Genomic DNA, 18,112 nt, shown 5'->3' on the forward strand with positions numbered 1-18,112 from the left:
CTCATTTACAATCCATCTGCTTTTCCATCTCCATGTCAACTGCTTTCCTCCCTTTTGAACTGCCAGCCCACTCCCGCCAGCATGCTCTTTCGTCTTTAGCTGAAGATGGTATTCCAGGAGAAGGCTTCAGTTATTTTGGAAACCAACTCAGTTTTCCCAGGTCTCCCCCAGGTATACATGGGATTAAAATTTTATGTGCTTTTCTTTCTGTTCATCTGTCTTCAGTCAATTGAATTCTTACACCAACTTAGACAGCATATTAAAAAGCAGAGATATGACTTTGCCAACAAAGGTCCGTCTAGTCAAGGCTATGGTTTTTGCAGTAGTCATGTGTGGATGTGAGGGTTGGACTATAAAGAAAGCTGAGCGCCGAAGAACTGATGCTTTTGAACTGTGGTCTTGGAGAAGACTCTTGAGAATCCCTTGGACCACAAGAAGATCCAAGCAGTCCATCCTAAAGGAAATCAGCCCTGAATATTCATTGGAAGGGCTGATGCAGAAGCGAAACTCCACTCCTTTGGCCACCTGATGCAAAGAGCCGACTCACTGGAAAACACCCTGATGCTGAGAAAGATTGAAGGTAGGAGGAGAAGGGGACGACAGAGGATGAGATGGTTGGATGGCATCACCGGCTTGATGCACATGAGTTTGAGTAAACTCCAGGAGTTGGTGATGGACAGGGAGGCCTGGCGTGCTGCAGTCCATGGGGGTTGCAATGAATCGGACACAACTGAGCAAGTGAACTGAACTGAACTGAACCAGCCAGAAGAACCCAGAAGAGCAGACGCAACTGCCTTCCTCCCCGACACCCCTAATGCTACATGTTTTAATCTGATCGCTTATTCAGGGTCTACACTGAATTTATATACCATATGCTATTTATACCATAAAGCCTGATTTAATTCGCTCAGCTAGGAGGTCATCATTTTGACTCCCTGCACACTCCCACAGACAGACATCCACCATTTTCTGTAGTACTTGTTACACTCTAATTTGAATTATGGGGTCTTATGTGTCTCTATTTGCCTTCCCTTGATCTACACCAGAGTCTCTAGCAATGGGTTTGCATAGACAGAATTTAATGAAGCTCTGTGTGATGAATGAATGGACACTGCTCATGCCTGATTGAAGTCCTCTGGCTCTCCCAGGGGTACTGGAGTTCTGGGGCATATTTTTACAGTTGTTACATCAACGCCTGTTGGCATATCCGCTCTGTTGTTTTTTGTCGTTCAGTGCCTCAGTCCTGTCTGACTCTTTGCGACCCCATGGACTGTAGCCCACCAAGCTCCTCTGTGGGATTTCACAGGCAAGAATGTTGGAGTTGGTTGCCATTTCTTACTCCAGGGGATGTTCCCTCTGTGGCCAAGACCTACTCCCAGCCACCAAGAGCACTCGTATGTGAACACACAACACACATACACACACAGCAAACACACTGTCTTGAGACGTTCTCCCCTCATATCCCAGCATATTAAGATGGGTCCATTAAACATGCTGGCACTGGAAGGTTTCACTCACTGGGCATTCCTTTTCTTTTTTAAGATTTTTTTTTTTATGCAGACCATTTATAAGCTTAGTTCAGTCCAGTCACTCAGTCGTGTCCAACTCTTTGCAACCCCATGGACTGCAGCACGCCAGGCATCCCTGTCCATCACCAACACACGGAGCTTGCTCAAACTCACGTCCATCAAGTCGGTGATGCCATCCAACCATCTCATCCTCTGTCATCCCCTTCTCCTCCTGCCTTCAATCTTTCTCAGCATCAGGGTCTTTTCCAGTGAGTCGGCTCTTTGCATCAGGTGGCCAAAGGATTGGACTTTCAGCTTCAGCATCAGTCCTTCCAATGAACACATAGGACTGATCTCCTTTAGGATGGACTGCTTGGATCTCCTTGCAGTCCAAGGGACTCTCAAGAGTCTTCTCCAACACCACATTTCAAAACCATCAATTCTTCAGCACTCAGGTTTCTTTAGAGTTCAACTCTCACATCCATACATTACTAATGGAAAAGCCATAGCTTTGACTAGATGGATCTTTGTCGGCAAAGTGATGTCTCTGCTTTTTAATATGCTGTCTAGGCTGATCATAGCTTTTCTTCCAAGAAGCAAGCGTCTTTTAATTTCATGGCTGCGATCACCATCTGCAGTGATTTTGGAGCCCCACCCAAAATAAAGTCTGCCAGTGTTTCCACTGTTCCCCCATCTATTTGCCATGAAGTGATGGGACCGGATGCCATGATGTTCATTTTCTGAATGTTGAGTTTTAAGCCAGCTTTTTCACTCTTTTCTTTATAAACTCTTTATTGTATTGATTGCAATACTTATTCTGTTTTATGTTTTGTGCGCTCCATTGCTGTCGTATCCAACTCTTTGCGACCCCGTGGACTGTAGCCTACCAGGCTTCTCTGTCCATGGGATTCTCCAGGCAAGAATACTGGAGTGGGTTGCCATCTCCTTCTCCAGGGGACCCAGAGATCCAACCTGCATCTCTTGCATCTCCTGCATTGACAGGCAAATTCTTTACCACTAGTGCCACCTGGGAAGCTTTTTTTTGCTAAGAGGCATGTGGGATCTTTCCTCCCCAACCAGGGATTGAACTGGCACCCCTTGCATTGGAAGCTGGACAAGAGAAACCACGGCAGTGAAAAGCCCGAGACCCACCCACTAGAGAGAAACCCCTGCTCGCCACAACTAGAGAAAAGTCCGCACTGCAACGAAGACCCAGCACAGCCAAGAATAAATAAATGATAAAAATAAAGAATTATTTAATGGAAAGCAAAAAAAATATACTGAGCGGGAGAGTTGAGAGATCTATCAGTTACCTGCAAGTTACAAAGAGATACAAAACAGCTCAAAGATAAATAAATAGACTAAGAGCCCGCAGTCTTTAATGTCAGAGAGGGGGGCATGGAGGTGGGCAGGAGAGCTGATGCATACTTTTTCATAAAAGTGCATTTTTTTATTTCCTCTCAAGATCAGGTGGGAAGCAGGAGGACGAGCCCATGCCTGTTTTCTGATATCTTTGCCCAAACTCGTCTCATTCCTCAAGAGACCCTGCTCCGCGACCCCCCTTCCTGTTCTCCGAAGAAAGCTGTGGCATCCTTGTAATACATTCTGTTCACTTTGTCAAGCACGTGTAAGAGGATTTCTATTGTTTGCAAAACAAACGTGCCTTTGATAACACTCAAATTATCAGGAGAAAGAAAAAAAACAAAAAACAGCGTAAAAGTTTGCTGATGCGCCTCTAACCCTTTGTCTGCCCTTCCTTTTCCAAAATCGTTTTGTTCAAAGATGTCAGGCAGGGACTTCCCTGGTAGTCCAGTGGCTAAGACTCTGCACTCCCAATGCAGCGGGGGGGCCCAGGTTAGATCCCTGGCCAGGGAACTCAGATCCCACACACTTGCAATTAAGACAAAGCACAGCCAAGTAAATAAACAAATATTGTTTTTTAAAAAAAAAAGACCTAGGGTACTCTGGATAGACAGTCAGCAAGGTCTACATACTTCCCGAGGACGTTGATGCTGGTGTGTGGTCCAGAAATGCACACAAAAAGATGAACAGGGAAAAGAAGGCAATGGTCTTAGATGATCGTGATTGGAACAAGTGGTTGGGGGTCATGACATCATCATTGTTACCCAGGAATCCTTTCTTGAAATGCAGAGGGTCTGTTAACACGCGACCAGCATCTCTACTGAGCAACCACAGATTGAAGCTGAGTAAGTATATGTCTGTTCCACCCCACCTGGAGTTCCCATCCTCTTAACAGCATCCCTTATGGGTTCTCTGAAAGTGAAAGTGTTGGTCGCTTAGTCATGTCTGATTCTTTTGAGACCCCATGGACTGTAGCCCGCCAGGCTCCTCAGACCATGGGATTCTCCAGCCAAGAATATTGGAGTGGGTTGCCATGCCCTTCTCCAGGGGATCTTCCTGACCCATGGATTGAACCTGGGTCTCCTGCACTGCAGGCAGATACGTTACCATCTGAGCCACCAGGGAAGCCCCTAAGGGCTTCAAACTCTATCTGGCCTCAAACCTTTAGAGGTTCTGTCCGGTCTTGCCTAGATCTGGTCCCCAGTCACAGGGTCTGACCTGCAGGAAGACCCTCAATCCCTTCATGATCACCTCCAAGGACTCAGGCTGCCCTGGGATAGTCCCCTTCAGGCACAACTGTTCCTCTTTAGTCTTTATGTCATCTGGAAATGACTCTGTGTCCACACAGTAGTTCTGCCACAGTTCCCCAGTTCCCCCCAAATTACCTTGCTTTGTGTTTGTACGAGCCCCAGCAAACTCCCCTGAGATAATTCACAAACTGTCATTCAGACTCAACCTTCCTAACAAACTTATCAGCGTTGTATGAAAAAAAAAAATATTATTTAAATACATGTTGACCGCACTATGCAAACAGATTTCTACACAAGTCCCAGGTAAAACGCTGTTTCTCACCCTACTGCCTCGAAAACACTTTCTTTCTCACATTATGTTTCAAATTTTAAACATCTGTGAATTCCACTTTGCTTTCTAGAGCTCTTAATTTCTTCTTACTAATAATTTATAATCTTTCAAAGAGTGATTTAGCTACCTTTCTTCTTTTCTCGTACACAGAGTACATGAAAATTAATGACTAAAATAGATGAAATGGTCTCTTGTTAAGAAAATTATAAATGTTTAAGTCACCTGAATTTTTAAATATTTCCATAATAATAAGGAGCTCAGTAGAGAACGTTCAACACAAAAGTCTCCACTTCTGAGCTATGGTAAAAATTCTGGGACTTCCCTGGTGTCTCAGGGGTAAAGACTCCGCTTGCCGATGCAGGAGACACAGGTTCAATCCCTGATTTAGGAAAACGCAGGCAACTAAGCCCGGGTGTCATCACAACTAAGCCTGTGCTCCAGAGCCCATGAGCTGCAAATACTGAGCCCAGACGCCCTAGAGCCCTGCTCCGCAACAAGAGAATCCAGAGCAACGAGAAGCCCATGCAGCAAAGAAGACCCAGCACAGCCCAAAATAAATTAACTAAACAAGAAATTTGGAAAATATTTGTTCAGTTTCCTAGGCTCAGAGCCGAAAGCTTCTGTGGAGCTCTGCATCAAAGTCACAGGACCAAAAATCTCGGGAACTGACCAAGCCCCATAGCAACAGTTGCCATGAGCCTCCAGATCTAAATCAACCCGTTCCCTGACCCCATATTAGGTAAAATACCCACCCTATTACCCACCCTACAGCATCCTAACCAATCACCTAATGCCACCCACCCTTCCAGTACGAAATTTCTGTCATGAGGCTGTAAGAATTGGCGATTAGCCCATGAAAGGGGTCGGCTCCCCCATGAGCCAGCCTCCTGTTCTAACAACATATCCCACGTTAATAAATTTTACTCTCCTCTCATTCTGCCTCATGTCTGGAAATTCTGTTCCAACCTGCACACAGACCATCACCAGATTCCAGATAAATACATAGATGTACAGTCCTGGAAATTCTTTCTTTTCCCTGGTTATGAGCCATTTCTTTTCAAATAAAATATTAGTTTCAGGAAGATGAAGACAAACTACAGGCTCCCTAGGAATCATTATAATACTATGGGAAAGAAAAAAGTTCATTTATGGCAAAGAAAAAAAGTCAAATTTTTACTTACAAGGAAAGAGTTGAATTTTAAAAGTTCCCTTGTGAATCTGGATCAAAACATGTTTGTTTTCATAACTAGACTGACAATGATGAAAAAAAAAATGATACTACCTACTATCAGTACATGGTATCGATAGATGTATATTAGAATCGTTGGAAATATGTATTGAGAAATGGAATGAAAAAGTGTCTGACTCTTTGCAACCCCATGGACTGTAGCCCACCAGGCACCTCTGTCCATGGAATGCTCCAGACAAGAACAGTGGAGTGGGTTGGGTTGCCATGCCTTCTTCCAGGAAATCAAACCTGGGTCTCCTGCATTGCAGGCGGATTCTTTGCCGCCTGAGGCAACGTCAACCTTTCCTCCCGTATCAGTAAACAAACTTAGTCTCGGTCACCAGCAATTGCAGCCATCAAAGATGGTGAGCTGGTGCCACGAAAGAGAACTCGGGAAGTGAAAACTCGGAGGAAGCTCAGAAAGTGGAAACACAGGATATTGGCCCCACGTCAGGTTGCAGGAAAAAGTCAATTCTGACTCCAAGCTGGAACTATTTCTGTGACTTCCTTTTTTTTTTTTGCTTTTGTTATTATAATCGTACATTACAGCCAGCCTCGGAGAATCCTGCCCCTCTGCCTGACTGTTAAGCTAGAGTACTTTTGTTCAGGACCCTGTCCACCTGTGGATGGCTACAGGAAGGAAGAAATTAACCCACCTCCTGCCTGAGGCTGGCCATTCTAGGAGATATTTGCAAGACTGATGGCCTTTTCGTTTCCTCTGTCCTATAAAAGAACCTGGTATCCAGACTCCAGGAAGATGGTTATTTTGAGACATTAGTCTGCCATCTTCTCAATTTGCTGGCTCCCTGAATAAAGTCCTATTCCTTGCCTCAACACTTCGTCTCTCTCTATTCACTGCCCCGTCATGCAGGGAGCTGAGTGAGCTAGGACTCAGTCACAGTAGCTGAAGTGCATATCAAAGGAATGATTTCAGTGACCCCAGATTTTTGAATCTTCTCATACTCAGAAAAGAGCAAAATTCTTTACCTTGGGGTATCTGGTTCTGCCCTTTGTTGCAAAGCTTCTATATAATCCAGCTGCTCCTTTGCTTCCTTGGAGCAGTTCTCTCAGGGTGACTTGAGATGCTGCCTCCCAGGCTTGAAGTCCTAAAAAGTTCCCAGCAAATAAAACAAGTGTCAACTTTTAGGTGGCACATATTTTTTTTAGTCAACAGTATCAACAATGTTAAGTGTGCATGCCCAGCTATGCAACAAATCCATCCTAGGGAGGTAGGTAGACAAAGGTTCAAACAGATGTGCAAACATCCTCATCACAGTTTTGATTAAAACAGAAAACACCAAGTTTAGAAACATTCTAAATATTCATCAATTTCTCCTTCGGTCGCTAAGTCGTGTCCGACTCTTTGCGACACCATGGACTGCAGCACACTAGGCTTCCCTGTCCTTCACTTTCTCCTGGAGTTGCTCAAACTCCAGTCCATCGAGTCAGTGATGCCATCCAACCATCTTCTCCTCAGCTCTCCCCTTCTCCTCCTGCCTTCAATCTTTCCCAGCATCAGGGTCTTTCCAATAAGTCAGCACTTCGCATCATCAATAGGTCTGGCTAAACAAATGATAATACAGTTTATACAGTACTACTAATCTACTTAAAATGCTAAGAGACAGGATGAACAGATAGATAGATGGATAGATAAAAAGAAAGGAGGGAGGGAAGAAGGAAGGAATAAATTATCATTGATCTTATCATCATTGATCTTATCATCCTTGATCTCTTCTCATAGGCAAACAAATGCAAATTCAAGTTTTATATTTATTAGCACTGGCCTTGATCATGGCACAAATCACGAGCTACGTTTTTTAATGCCAGGATCAGCTCATTTCTACACTAATAACTGTCATCAGGACTTGGAGTTATGACGTATCTATCATCCCTGAGAAACTCAAGGTAAAGGAAGATTACTGTAGGTCCTTGGGGTCATCTGTATCTGATTCATCATCTGATAATGACACAGGTTTTTCACCTAACTAACAGGTGGATAGGCTCTTGATGCAGAAGAAGGTGCATCAAGACACACTGTGCCCTTTGGTCTCTCACACCTGGCTTGGGTCCAGCTCAGCAAATTTGCATTCCACGTAACCCAAGCGACAAGCCTAAAGAGAAGAGCATCAGAGGAAACACTCTCATCTCCTGGAACAAGGACCTGTGAATGTTGGTTTGTGTTTCCATTTCATAAGCGATCCCACACAAGATGTGCAAGTTATAAACAGGGGCCATTTGCCTGCCTGACGGTCTTGGAAATATCTTATTTCAAATTCTCTCCAGAGTGATTTCTCCCCCCTCTCTTTTCTTTCACTGAACAGATGGATAGAAACATGAATTTTATCCTATAATGTCAAATTGTGTTTGCCCAACATTTGTGAAACTTGCTGCCTGGGAAACTTGACCAGAAAATTTTGGAGTAAAACCAGACATGTGACAACAGAACAAAATGGGCATCTCTCATTCTGCAATTCACACGTATAAACAAGTTATTATGCATTAAACTAAAACTGCCCAGGATCAAATTCAAAAAAAAAAAAGTGGAGATGTCTCATCTATAAAATCCTCTGCTCTCTTCCAGGATTCCTAATTTAGAGAAAGTACAAGCAATAAAAACATCCAAATCATAAATTATTAGCTCTGTTATCACAGTAAAAGTTCTCTAAGATGACCCTGAGTTAATAAACTTCTCAGACTAATCAACAGAGCCCATTCCTTCTGTAAAACATTCTGACTAACTTCTTAACACACTAAACTCTTATGGTAGCCAACAGCCTAGACTCTAGGCTATGTAAATATATAAATATATATTTGAGTATAAACACACAGACATATACACATATTTGTTATTTATCTATTCACTTTTACACGTATATATTGTTTTATGGGCTTCCCAGGTGGCCCTGGTGGTCAAGAAGCCAACAGGCCAGTGTAGGAGACATAAAAGACGGAGGATCGATCCCTGGATCGGGAAGATCCCCTAGAGAAGGAAATGGCAACCCATTCCATTTGCCTGGGAAATTCCATGGACAGAGGAGCCTGACGGGCTACAGTTCTTGGGTGTGCAAAGAGTCGGACGTGACTGAGTGTCTGAGCACACAGGCACACACACACACGTTGCTTTACATGTTATCTAGTGTGTAGTATTAGTCGCCTAGTCGTGTCCAACTCTTTGTGACCCCATGGACTGTAGCCCACCAGGCTCCTCTGTCCATGGGATTCTCCAGTCAAGAATACTGGAGTGGGTTGCCATGCCCTTCTCTTACATGTTCTATATAAATACATAAACAGTTATGAACAATTATATATATACAAGTTTGATGAACCCAAGCTTCCTTTTTCAGATTCTAGATACCATTGCAGATGGATTATTCCCAGCAATCTGGGATAGCAATATTCCTATCCTCCATGGCCTAGTGCACTCCCTATTGGTACAGAAGAGTGGTAGAAACTCATTTTTCCCCACCTCGTCCACACTGACCTAACCTAACACCTAGTGATCAATCCCATCCCCCTTAGCACACTGGTAAGAGAAACTGGATCACTTCCTTATAGAGACAACATGAGAAATTACAGATTTCCTGGAAATGTGTTTATATTAAACTTCCTTTCCTTTTTAGCATGAAATCAATATATTATGTATCTCTATAAAGTTAAATATACTGTTTGAAGTATGCACACATTTGTTATACGATTCCCCATTTTAACTGACTATTGATTAACTGAATGGTTACAAGTCTTGATCTCTTTAAATAAGAAATGAGCAAATGCATGAGAACCCTTCAGAAAATGTGGTAAGAACTACTTTAACTTTCTTTACACACTCCTGCTGGTCCATTAACTATAACAAAAATTCCAGATTTCTAGTAGAAGTGAAAGTGAAAGTTGCTCAGTCTTGTCTGACTCTTTGCGACTCCATGGACTATACAGTCTATGGAATTCTCCAAGCCACAATCCTGGAGTGGGTAGCCATTCCCTTCTCCAGGGGATCTTCCCAACCCAGGTGTCCCACACTGCAAGTGGATTCTTTACCAGCTGAGCCACAAGAGAGGCTCAAGTATACTGGAGTGGGTAGTCTATCCCTTCTCCAGGTCATCTTCCCAACCCAGGGATCGAACCCAGATCTGCCATACTGCAGGCGGATTCTTTACCAGCTGAGCCACAAGGGAAGCCCAAGAATACTGGAGGGGGTAGCCTATCCCTTCTCCAGCAGATCTTCCTGACCCAGGAATCAACCCGGGGTACCTTTCTAGTAAAGGTGCGATTAAAGACCAGTGGGTGTCCTACCAATCCCTGCTTGAGTTTCATATGGCTGGGTCCTCCCACCAAACCTAAAGTACAAAGAATACGCAGCCTGTGTGTGCCCCACAAGGAGAGGGTGTGAATACGGTGGTGCAGGTTCCCAAACTCGAACACACTGTGACCCTGCCCCAGAGGCAGGCAGCTCCCCCATGGGAAGCATTAGGAAATAAGGCAGGTGCAGGGGAATGCGGTGTGGCAGGGGGACACAGAAATGTCTGCTCCTCAATGGAGACAGGGCTTCCCCGATGGCTCAGCTCACTTGCAATGTAGGAGACACAGGAGACGCACGTTCAATCTCTGAGTCGGGAAGGTCCCCTGGAGAAGGCAAATGGCCATCCACTCCAGTTCGTGCCTGGAGGATGCCCTGGACAGGGGAGCCTGGTGGGCTACAGTCCACAGGGTCACAGAGCGTCAGACACAACTGAAAGACTGGGCAACACGCAATGGGGATGGGCAGACGGTCACATTTCTACACCTTACTCAGTGGCTGAACCCTGAGTGTTTTAGGTATGGTAGGAAACACTATTGAGATAGCCACATGGATACGCCTGGAGATAATCATGCTAAGCGAAGTCAGAGAGAGAAAATTCCATATGACACCACTTCCATGTGGAATCTAAAATATGGCACAAATGCACCTATTTAGGAAATAGAAAGAGACTCACAGACATAGAGAACACATGTATGGTTACCAGAGAAGAGAGAGGGAGAGAGAAACGAGGAGGCTGGGGTTGCTGCTGCTGCTGCTAAGTCGCCTCAGTCGTGTCCACGACTTAGCAGCAGCAGCAGCTCTTGTTGCAAAGCACGGGCTTTAGGTCATCTGGAGCAAGATGCCACAATGAGAAGCCCTTCAACCACAAGTGGAGAAAACCCACCCACAGTAACCAAGACCCAGCTCACCCTAAATAAACACTCCCCACTTCCTATGTAGGGGGCACGGGTTTGACCCCAGGTTGGTAAAGTAAGATCCTCCATGTTGCATAGTGCAGCAAAAAAAAAGAAAGTGTAGTATTTCAATCAGGCTGTATGCGCCCTTAAACTTGAAAGTATTGATGAATACATTGAGAAGTGTCTTTGTCATATTATTTCTGAGTCAATCTGATGATGCTGCTGTTCAAACTATTCAATGGATTAATTCAACGAACACAAGCTCTCTTTGCCACACTACAGGCACCATTCCAGAATGGATTACTCTCCCCGATCTACCCAGAAAAATATTCCTGATACGTCCATGATCTATTATCTTGAGGGGGTGGAAAAGTGAAGGCCAGAGGGAGGAAGGGATGACAGAGGGTGAGATGGTTGGATGGCATCACCGACTCAATGGACATGAGTTTGAGTAAACTCCAGGAGTTGGTGATGGACAGGGAGGCCTGGCGTGCTGCGGTCCATGGGGTCGCAGAGTCAGACACGACTGAGCGACTAAGTTGAACTGAACTGAAAAGGGACAGAAAACTCATTCTTTTTCACCCTTGTCCACATGGATGTAACCTTTGTCGTTGTTTAATACTCAGTCCTGTCCAACTCTTTGTCAGAACCTGTCAGGCTCCTCTGCCCATGGGATTTCCCAGGCAAGAATACTGGGGTGGGTTGCCATTTCGTGTTCCAGGGCATTGTCCCAAACCAGGAATTGAACCCACCACAGATGAATATTTACCACTGAGTGCCTGGGAAGCCCCCTAACCGAACCTTAGACCCATCAATAAATTCCATTCCCCCTAGCACATCGGATAGACAAATTCAATCACTTTCCTATCAATGCAACACAACAGATTTAGGAGTTTCTAAAACTATCATGTTTGTATTAAATACAGCTTCTCTTTTTTTCTATTTAGCATGAGATCAATAAGTTGGCTACACACAGGGCTGTGTGGAGTGGGGCAAAATAATCCACCTCAGTAACTCCAGACAGAAGCCTGGAATCTTAAGATTCAGTTAAGCTCTTTACCTGTAGATGGCACGCACTGCTTGATTTGGAAAAGCCATTTCAGCTTGTCTATTTCTCCCTCTTTGCTGGGGTGGGGGTGATGAATACGAAAGCACGCCCCACTCAGAAGTGGAAATAACTGACCAAAGCAATGTATCTGTGTGTTCTGTGACTGTCAAGGGGTCAGGAAACCTATCCCCTTTGTGGGATCCTTGTGGGAAAGTGCATTTGCACTCTGATTAGACGACCCAAGGTTACAACTGCTACCAGCAGCCTTGCTCCTAAGATTCCATTGTTCCCCAGAGCAAATTACAACACAGAGAATGGGGTTTCAGCTATTTGTGTGTGTGTAGTTTTATCTTGCCGGGCAATGGGCTTATCTGTTCGTTAACAGGAACGTATGCACCTGCCGATGCGGGAGACGCAGGAGACACGGGTTTGATCCCTGGGTCGGGAAGATCCCCTGGAGGAGGGCATGGTAACCCACTCCAGGATTCTTGCCTGGAGAATCCCATGGACACAGGAGCCTGGAGGGCTACAGTCCATGGAGTCGCAAAGAGTCAGACACGACTGAGCATGCACACAAAGAAGAAATTGGCAAGGAAAGAAGAAATGTTTTTTTCACCTGAATTGAAAACTAAATTATATATATATATATATTTAAATATTTCATGTGTGTGGGTACTCAGTCACTCAGTCGTGTCCGACTCTTTGTGACCCCGTGGACTGTAGCCCACCAGGCTCCTCCGTCCATGGGCTTCTCCAGGCAAGAATACTGGAGTGGGTTGCCATTTCCTCCTCCAGGGGATCTTCCCGACCCAGAGATGGAACTTGCATCTCCTGTGTCTCCTGCATTGGCCGGCAGGCTCTTTACCATTAGTACCACCTGGGAAGCATTTAAACAAAAATAATCTGACCATATGCTGACCATAAATAATATTTTTAATATATTTTGAGAAATAATTTGTAAATATATTTATAAAAATGTCTTTTATGTTAACCAAAATGGTTTAGGGCTTCCCTGGTGGCTCAGCTGGTAAAGAATCCGCCTGCAATGTGGCAGACCTGGGTTCAATCCCTGGGACGGGAAGAGGCCCCAGAGAAGGGAATGGCTACCCACTCCAGTGTTCCGGCCAAAGAGTCAGGCACGACTGAGCGACTTTCACGAAACGAGTTTAAAAGATGATTTAAAAGACAACGTGTCAGTTGTGTTTCTCGAACATATGCACGCTCCCACGCATGGCTTTGGGGATCTGTGATAAAATGGCCCCATCTTTGGACTTCCCTGGTGGCCCAGCGGTTAAGAATCCACCTGCCAATGCAGAGGACACGAGTCCGATCCTTGGTCCCTGGTTCGGGAAGATTTCACATGCCGCGGAGCAACTAAGCCCATGTACCACAACTACTGAAGCCTGTGTGCTCTCGAGCCCAGGAACTGCAACAAAGAGCGGCCCCCATTAACCACAACTAGCAAAAGCTCTCAAGCAGCAAGACCCAGTGCAATCAAAAATAAATCAGTGCATAAAAACGTCTCCTTCTTCCACTTTGAGCACCACCTACCACTTCCCTCTGCTACTCCTGCTAAACCACTCTGGCCAGTAAACAGACAGGTAACTAAAATATTACCCTCCAGGCTCTTCTGTCCATGGGATTCTCCAGGCAAGAATACTGCAGTGGGTAGCCATTTCCTTCTCCGGGGGATCTTCCTGACCCAGGGATCGAACCCTGGTCTCCTGCATTGCAGGTCGATTCTTTACAGTCTGAGCCACCAGGGAAGCCCCAACTGAAATATGCATCAGACCGTTATAACTTTGCGATTGGCATTCTCTATTCTCTCTGAATAGAATACTCCTACCAACCCAACAGATTACTGTTGGACCCAATCTACTCTGGTTGACCAAATGTCCTTGGAAATAATGCCTCCTGGCAGGCAGTGATTGTATGTTATTTCACAGGGGAATCGTCAACTCCCATGCATCTTTGCTTCATCAAATTACAGATTCATCACCGAGATATTCCTCAAACTCCAGGCTCACAGTCCCACCCCATTGGTTTAAGCCTTCAGGCAGCACTTTTTACAGCCCCAGAGTTCAGCAAAATGCCTCGAGGCCAACGTCATAAACTAGGAGGGTAAGACAGAGCTACTTGTTTTTTAGTTGCTAAGACAACCTTGACTCTTTGCAACCCCATGGACTGTAGCCCGCCAGGCTTCTTTTTACATGGGATTTCTCAAGCAAGAATACTGGAGTGGGTTGCCATTTCCTTCTCCAGGGGATCTTCCCAACCCAGGGATTGAACCCACGTCTCCTGCCTTGCAGGCAGATTCTCTACCACTGCACCACCAGGGAAGGACCAAAGCTATAGCTTCTTCAAATCCCAATCCTGGGAACTTTCCTGGTGGTCCAGTGGCTAAGACTCTGTGCTCCCAATATAGGGGGCCAGGGTTCGATCCCTAGTCCGGGAACTAGAAGCAACCTTCTGCAGCTAAGAGTTTGCATGCCACAAATAAAAGACCCCACATACTGCAGCCAGACTCAGTGCAGCCAAATAAATTAACAACAGTCCAATCCAGGATTTCCCAACCATTGGCACTTTCCAACCCCTTGATATCTGGGGCTGGACAATTCTTTGACATGGGGGCTGGTCGTGGGCACCGTAGGATATTTAGCAACACCCCTGACCTCTACCCACGGGATGACCATACGACCACCTCTGTCCAACTGTCATAACCAAACATGTCTTCAGACCTTGCCAAAGAGCAGCCCTAGAAGACCTGTGCATTTCATGTCTTCTGAACATTCACAGACAACAATAAGTGGACAAAGGCTCTGAAAAATCCTATGATGAAGAAAGAAGTCAGATCAACCATATTCTCCTGTGGATTTAGACGTCTGCCTATCTCACACACTGTGCTGCCGGAGAAGACTCTTGAGAGTCCCTCGGACTGCAAGATCAAAACAGTCAATCCTAAACGAAATCAACTCTGACTATTCATTGGAAGGACTGATGCTGAAGCTGAAGCTCCGCTGCTTTGGCCACCAGATGTGAAGACCCGATTCATTGGAAAAGACCCTGTTGCTGGGAAAGACTGAAGGCAAAAGGAGACGAGGGCGGCAGAGGATGAGATGGTTAGACAGCACCACTGCCTCAATGGATATGAATTAGAGCAAACTCCAGGAGACAGTGGAGGACAGAAGAGCCTGGCTGCTGCAGTCCATGGGCTTGCAAAGAGTCGGACATGACTTAGCAACTGAACACCAACAAACCTCACAAAGGTAACCTTGAACAGAACATTAGAGAACCGCTGTTCTATGAAATCTTCTTATTAACCCTACTTTAAGGACATGAGGCAAGCTCCTGACCTAATTGAGGCACTTGTGAAAATATACCCCATAATCAAATGTCTATTTAAAACCCTTCAATTATTTGCTTATGAATATGAATGGCCACCTAATAGACACAGGTGTAATGGAGACTGGCACTCTAAAATTACTTCAATTAACCTAGAACTTATTATTTGCCGGTATATTTGTCTGGAAATAAAATGTTCTGGTAATATACAGTGTTCCAAATGGAGGTCCTGTGTGTCGATGATGTACTATTTGTTCAGTTATTTACCAAATTCATTTCAGTTCAGTTCAGTCACTCAGTTGCGTCTGACTCTTTGCAACCCCATGGACGGCAGCACACCAGGCCTCCCTATCCATCACCAACTCCCGGAGACTCAAACTCATGTCCATCGAGTCGGTGATGCCATCCAACCATCTCATCCTCTGTCGTCCCCTTCTCCTCTTGACTTCAGTCTTTCCCAGCATCAGGGTTACTACTTGATAATTTTTATAGGTGAAATATTGAAAAGAGCATGAGCTTTAAAGCTAGCTTTGTATCCAACGCATAAAATATCCCTCACAAACACAGCTGTGTTAGAAAAATTAAGCAAGCCTTTTGAAATAACAATGTTACTATTTAATAACCCAGAGAATTGTTTTGGGGCTTCCCCTTGTGGCTCAGCTGGTAAAGAATCCACCTGCAATGCTGGAGACCTGGGTTCGATCCCTGGGTTGGAAAGAATTTTTGTGCGATTATGGACACCAATTCCAATGTGTGTGGGCTGTTCCCACATTTATCAAGTAATTCTCGGACACAGGCTGGATGTCCTACAACTCAACTCAATTCTGACACTACCTGGAGATACAGTCAGATCCACAGGTTAAAGGCTCAGTCCTACAAGACTGAAGCAATTTAACACACACAGACACACAGACACACAGACACACACACACACACACACACACACACACACACACACACACATCTACAAGATTGCCCCAAGCTCCGTAAACTTCAGAAGCCAATCACAAGTCCAGAGTTTCACTGGAGATTCTGACCAACCCGCTCTGTATCAGAATTTCCCACAAACCACACCCCGGGTGTGATTAATTTCCTGGAGCAGCTCACAGAATTCAAGAGAAAACTTTTACTTACTAGATCACTGGCGCATTACGAAAGATACAACTCTGGAACAGCCACCTGGGAGAGGCACACAGGGCAGGGTCTGAGAGGATAGGACTCTTTGCAGGCTGCCATTGTCCCCAATTGTCCACATGGTCACCTACCCGGAAATGCACCCATCCCCTGATTTTTTTGTTTTCTTTTTTTTCTTTCCTGGAGGCTCCATTATGTAGGCATGATTGACAAGACCATTGACCACTGGGGATTAAGTCAACCTCCCGCCCCCTCGCCCCTCCTCGGAGGTCAGGAGGGGGATGGGACTGAAAGTTCAGACCCTTGGCTCATCCGGGTTGGTTCCCATGGCAACCAGCCCCCAGCCTCTGGTGCATTGCAAAAGTTACCCTATTAACATGAAAACACCTTGAGGGCTCTCCTCAGGAAATTCCAAGGGTCTTAGGAGCTCTGTGGCAGGAAACGACCGCCAAAGACCAGGCATATATATCATCTTATAAATCCCAATATTAAAACACGCTTCTGGGGTGATGTGTAAATTTCTCTTTCACCATGAAGATGGTCAATAAGTGTTGATTTCTGTTCAAGACTCAATCTGACCACCTACTGACTGGGGAGAGTGCATTCTATCCTGAGATTTAATTTTTTTTTTTACAAGTTTGTCGATTTTAAAAGCAGACACTTTTGGGGGGTTGGGGGGCATGAGATGAATCGGGACATTGGGATTGACATATATACACGGCTGTGTGTAAATCAGATAACTAATGAGAGCCTACTGCATAGCACAAGAGTCTCTATTCCTTCCAGGGGGCCTCCAGGTGGCCCTAGTGGCAGAGAACCTGCCTGCCAATGCAGGAGATGGAAGAGACACAGGTTCCTCCCTGGGTTGGAAAGATCCGCTGGAGGAGAGCATGGCAACCCGCTCTAGTATTCTTGCTTGGAGGATTCCATGGACAGAGGAGCCTGGTGGGCTACAGTTCATGGGATTGTAAAGAGTCAGACATGACTGAAGCAACTTAGCATGCATACATGCCCTCTATTCAACACTCTGTGAGGACCTAAATGGGAAGGAAATCTTAAAAAAACAGTGGATATTTGTATACATGGGGCTGATTCCCTTTGCTGTACAGTAGGAACTCACACAATATCCTAAAGCAACCATACGCTAAGAAAAATTATTAAAATAAAAACACAGATTTTTATTAGAAAATGTATTCTTCCAAGTTTTGGGGCTTCCCTTGTAGCTCAGTCGGTAAAGAATCTGCCTGCAATGCAGGAGACCTGGGTTCGATTCCTGGGTCGGGAAGATCCCCTGGAGAAGGAAATGACAACCCACTCCAGTATTCTTGCCTGGAGAATCCCAAGGTCAGAGGAGCCCAGTGGCTACAGTCCTCAGGGTCGCAAAGAGTCAGACATGACTGAACTGACACATGCATGCAAAGAAAAGATTAGGCAATAGAACATGCTGTCTTTCTCAGAATCAATTCTGATCTTTTATACTTTCCCAGGATATTGAAAAAAGCAGTTGAGGAAGGAAGGGGCTGCTGAAGGTCTTGAAACTTGCCCATACCCTCAGGCAGGAGTCAGCAAACTTTACCTATAAAGGGGGAGATGGCAATAATTTAGTCTTAGTGGGTCATAAGGTCTTTGTTACGACTACATATCTCTGATGTGGTGTACAAAAGTGAGCAGAGATGATCATCAAGGAAAGAGTATGCCAATAAAATTTATTTACAAAAG

At 45.1% G+C, this 18,112-nt stretch overlaps 1 long non-coding RNA gene and 1 other non-coding gene across 3 annotated transcripts in view; one reads left to right on the plus strand and one right to left on the minus strand.

Moving 5' to 3' along the window:
• The window catches only part of LOC129639382 (uncharacterized), a 202,360-nt gene extending 185,829 nt beyond the window's left edge, over positions 1-16,531 (minus strand). For both annotated transcript variants that reach the window (XR_008708372.1, XR_008708371.1), the window contains exons 1-2: positions 16,394-16,531; positions 6,667-6,785 (exon numbers count right to left, since the gene is read on the minus strand). This is a non-coding gene — a long non-coding RNA (uncharacterized LOC129639382). The remainder of the gene's footprint in view (positions 1-6,666; positions 6,786-16,393) is intronic.
• Positions 3,307-3,383, plus strand: TRNAG-CCC (transfer RNA glycine (anticodon CCC)). Its single transcript has one exon. It is a non-coding gene; the product is annotated as a tRNA-Gly (tRNA).
• Positions 16,532-18,112: the final 1,581 nt, after the last annotated feature.

The sequence above is a fragment of the Bubalus kerabau genome, chromosome X, assembly GCF_029407905.1.
Source record: "Bubalus kerabau isolate K-KA32 ecotype Philippines breed swamp buffalo chromosome X, PCC_UOA_SB_1v2, whole genome shotgun sequence".
Classification (NCBI taxonomy): Eukaryota; Metazoa; Chordata; class Mammalia; order Artiodactyla; family Bovidae; genus Bubalus; species Bubalus kerabau.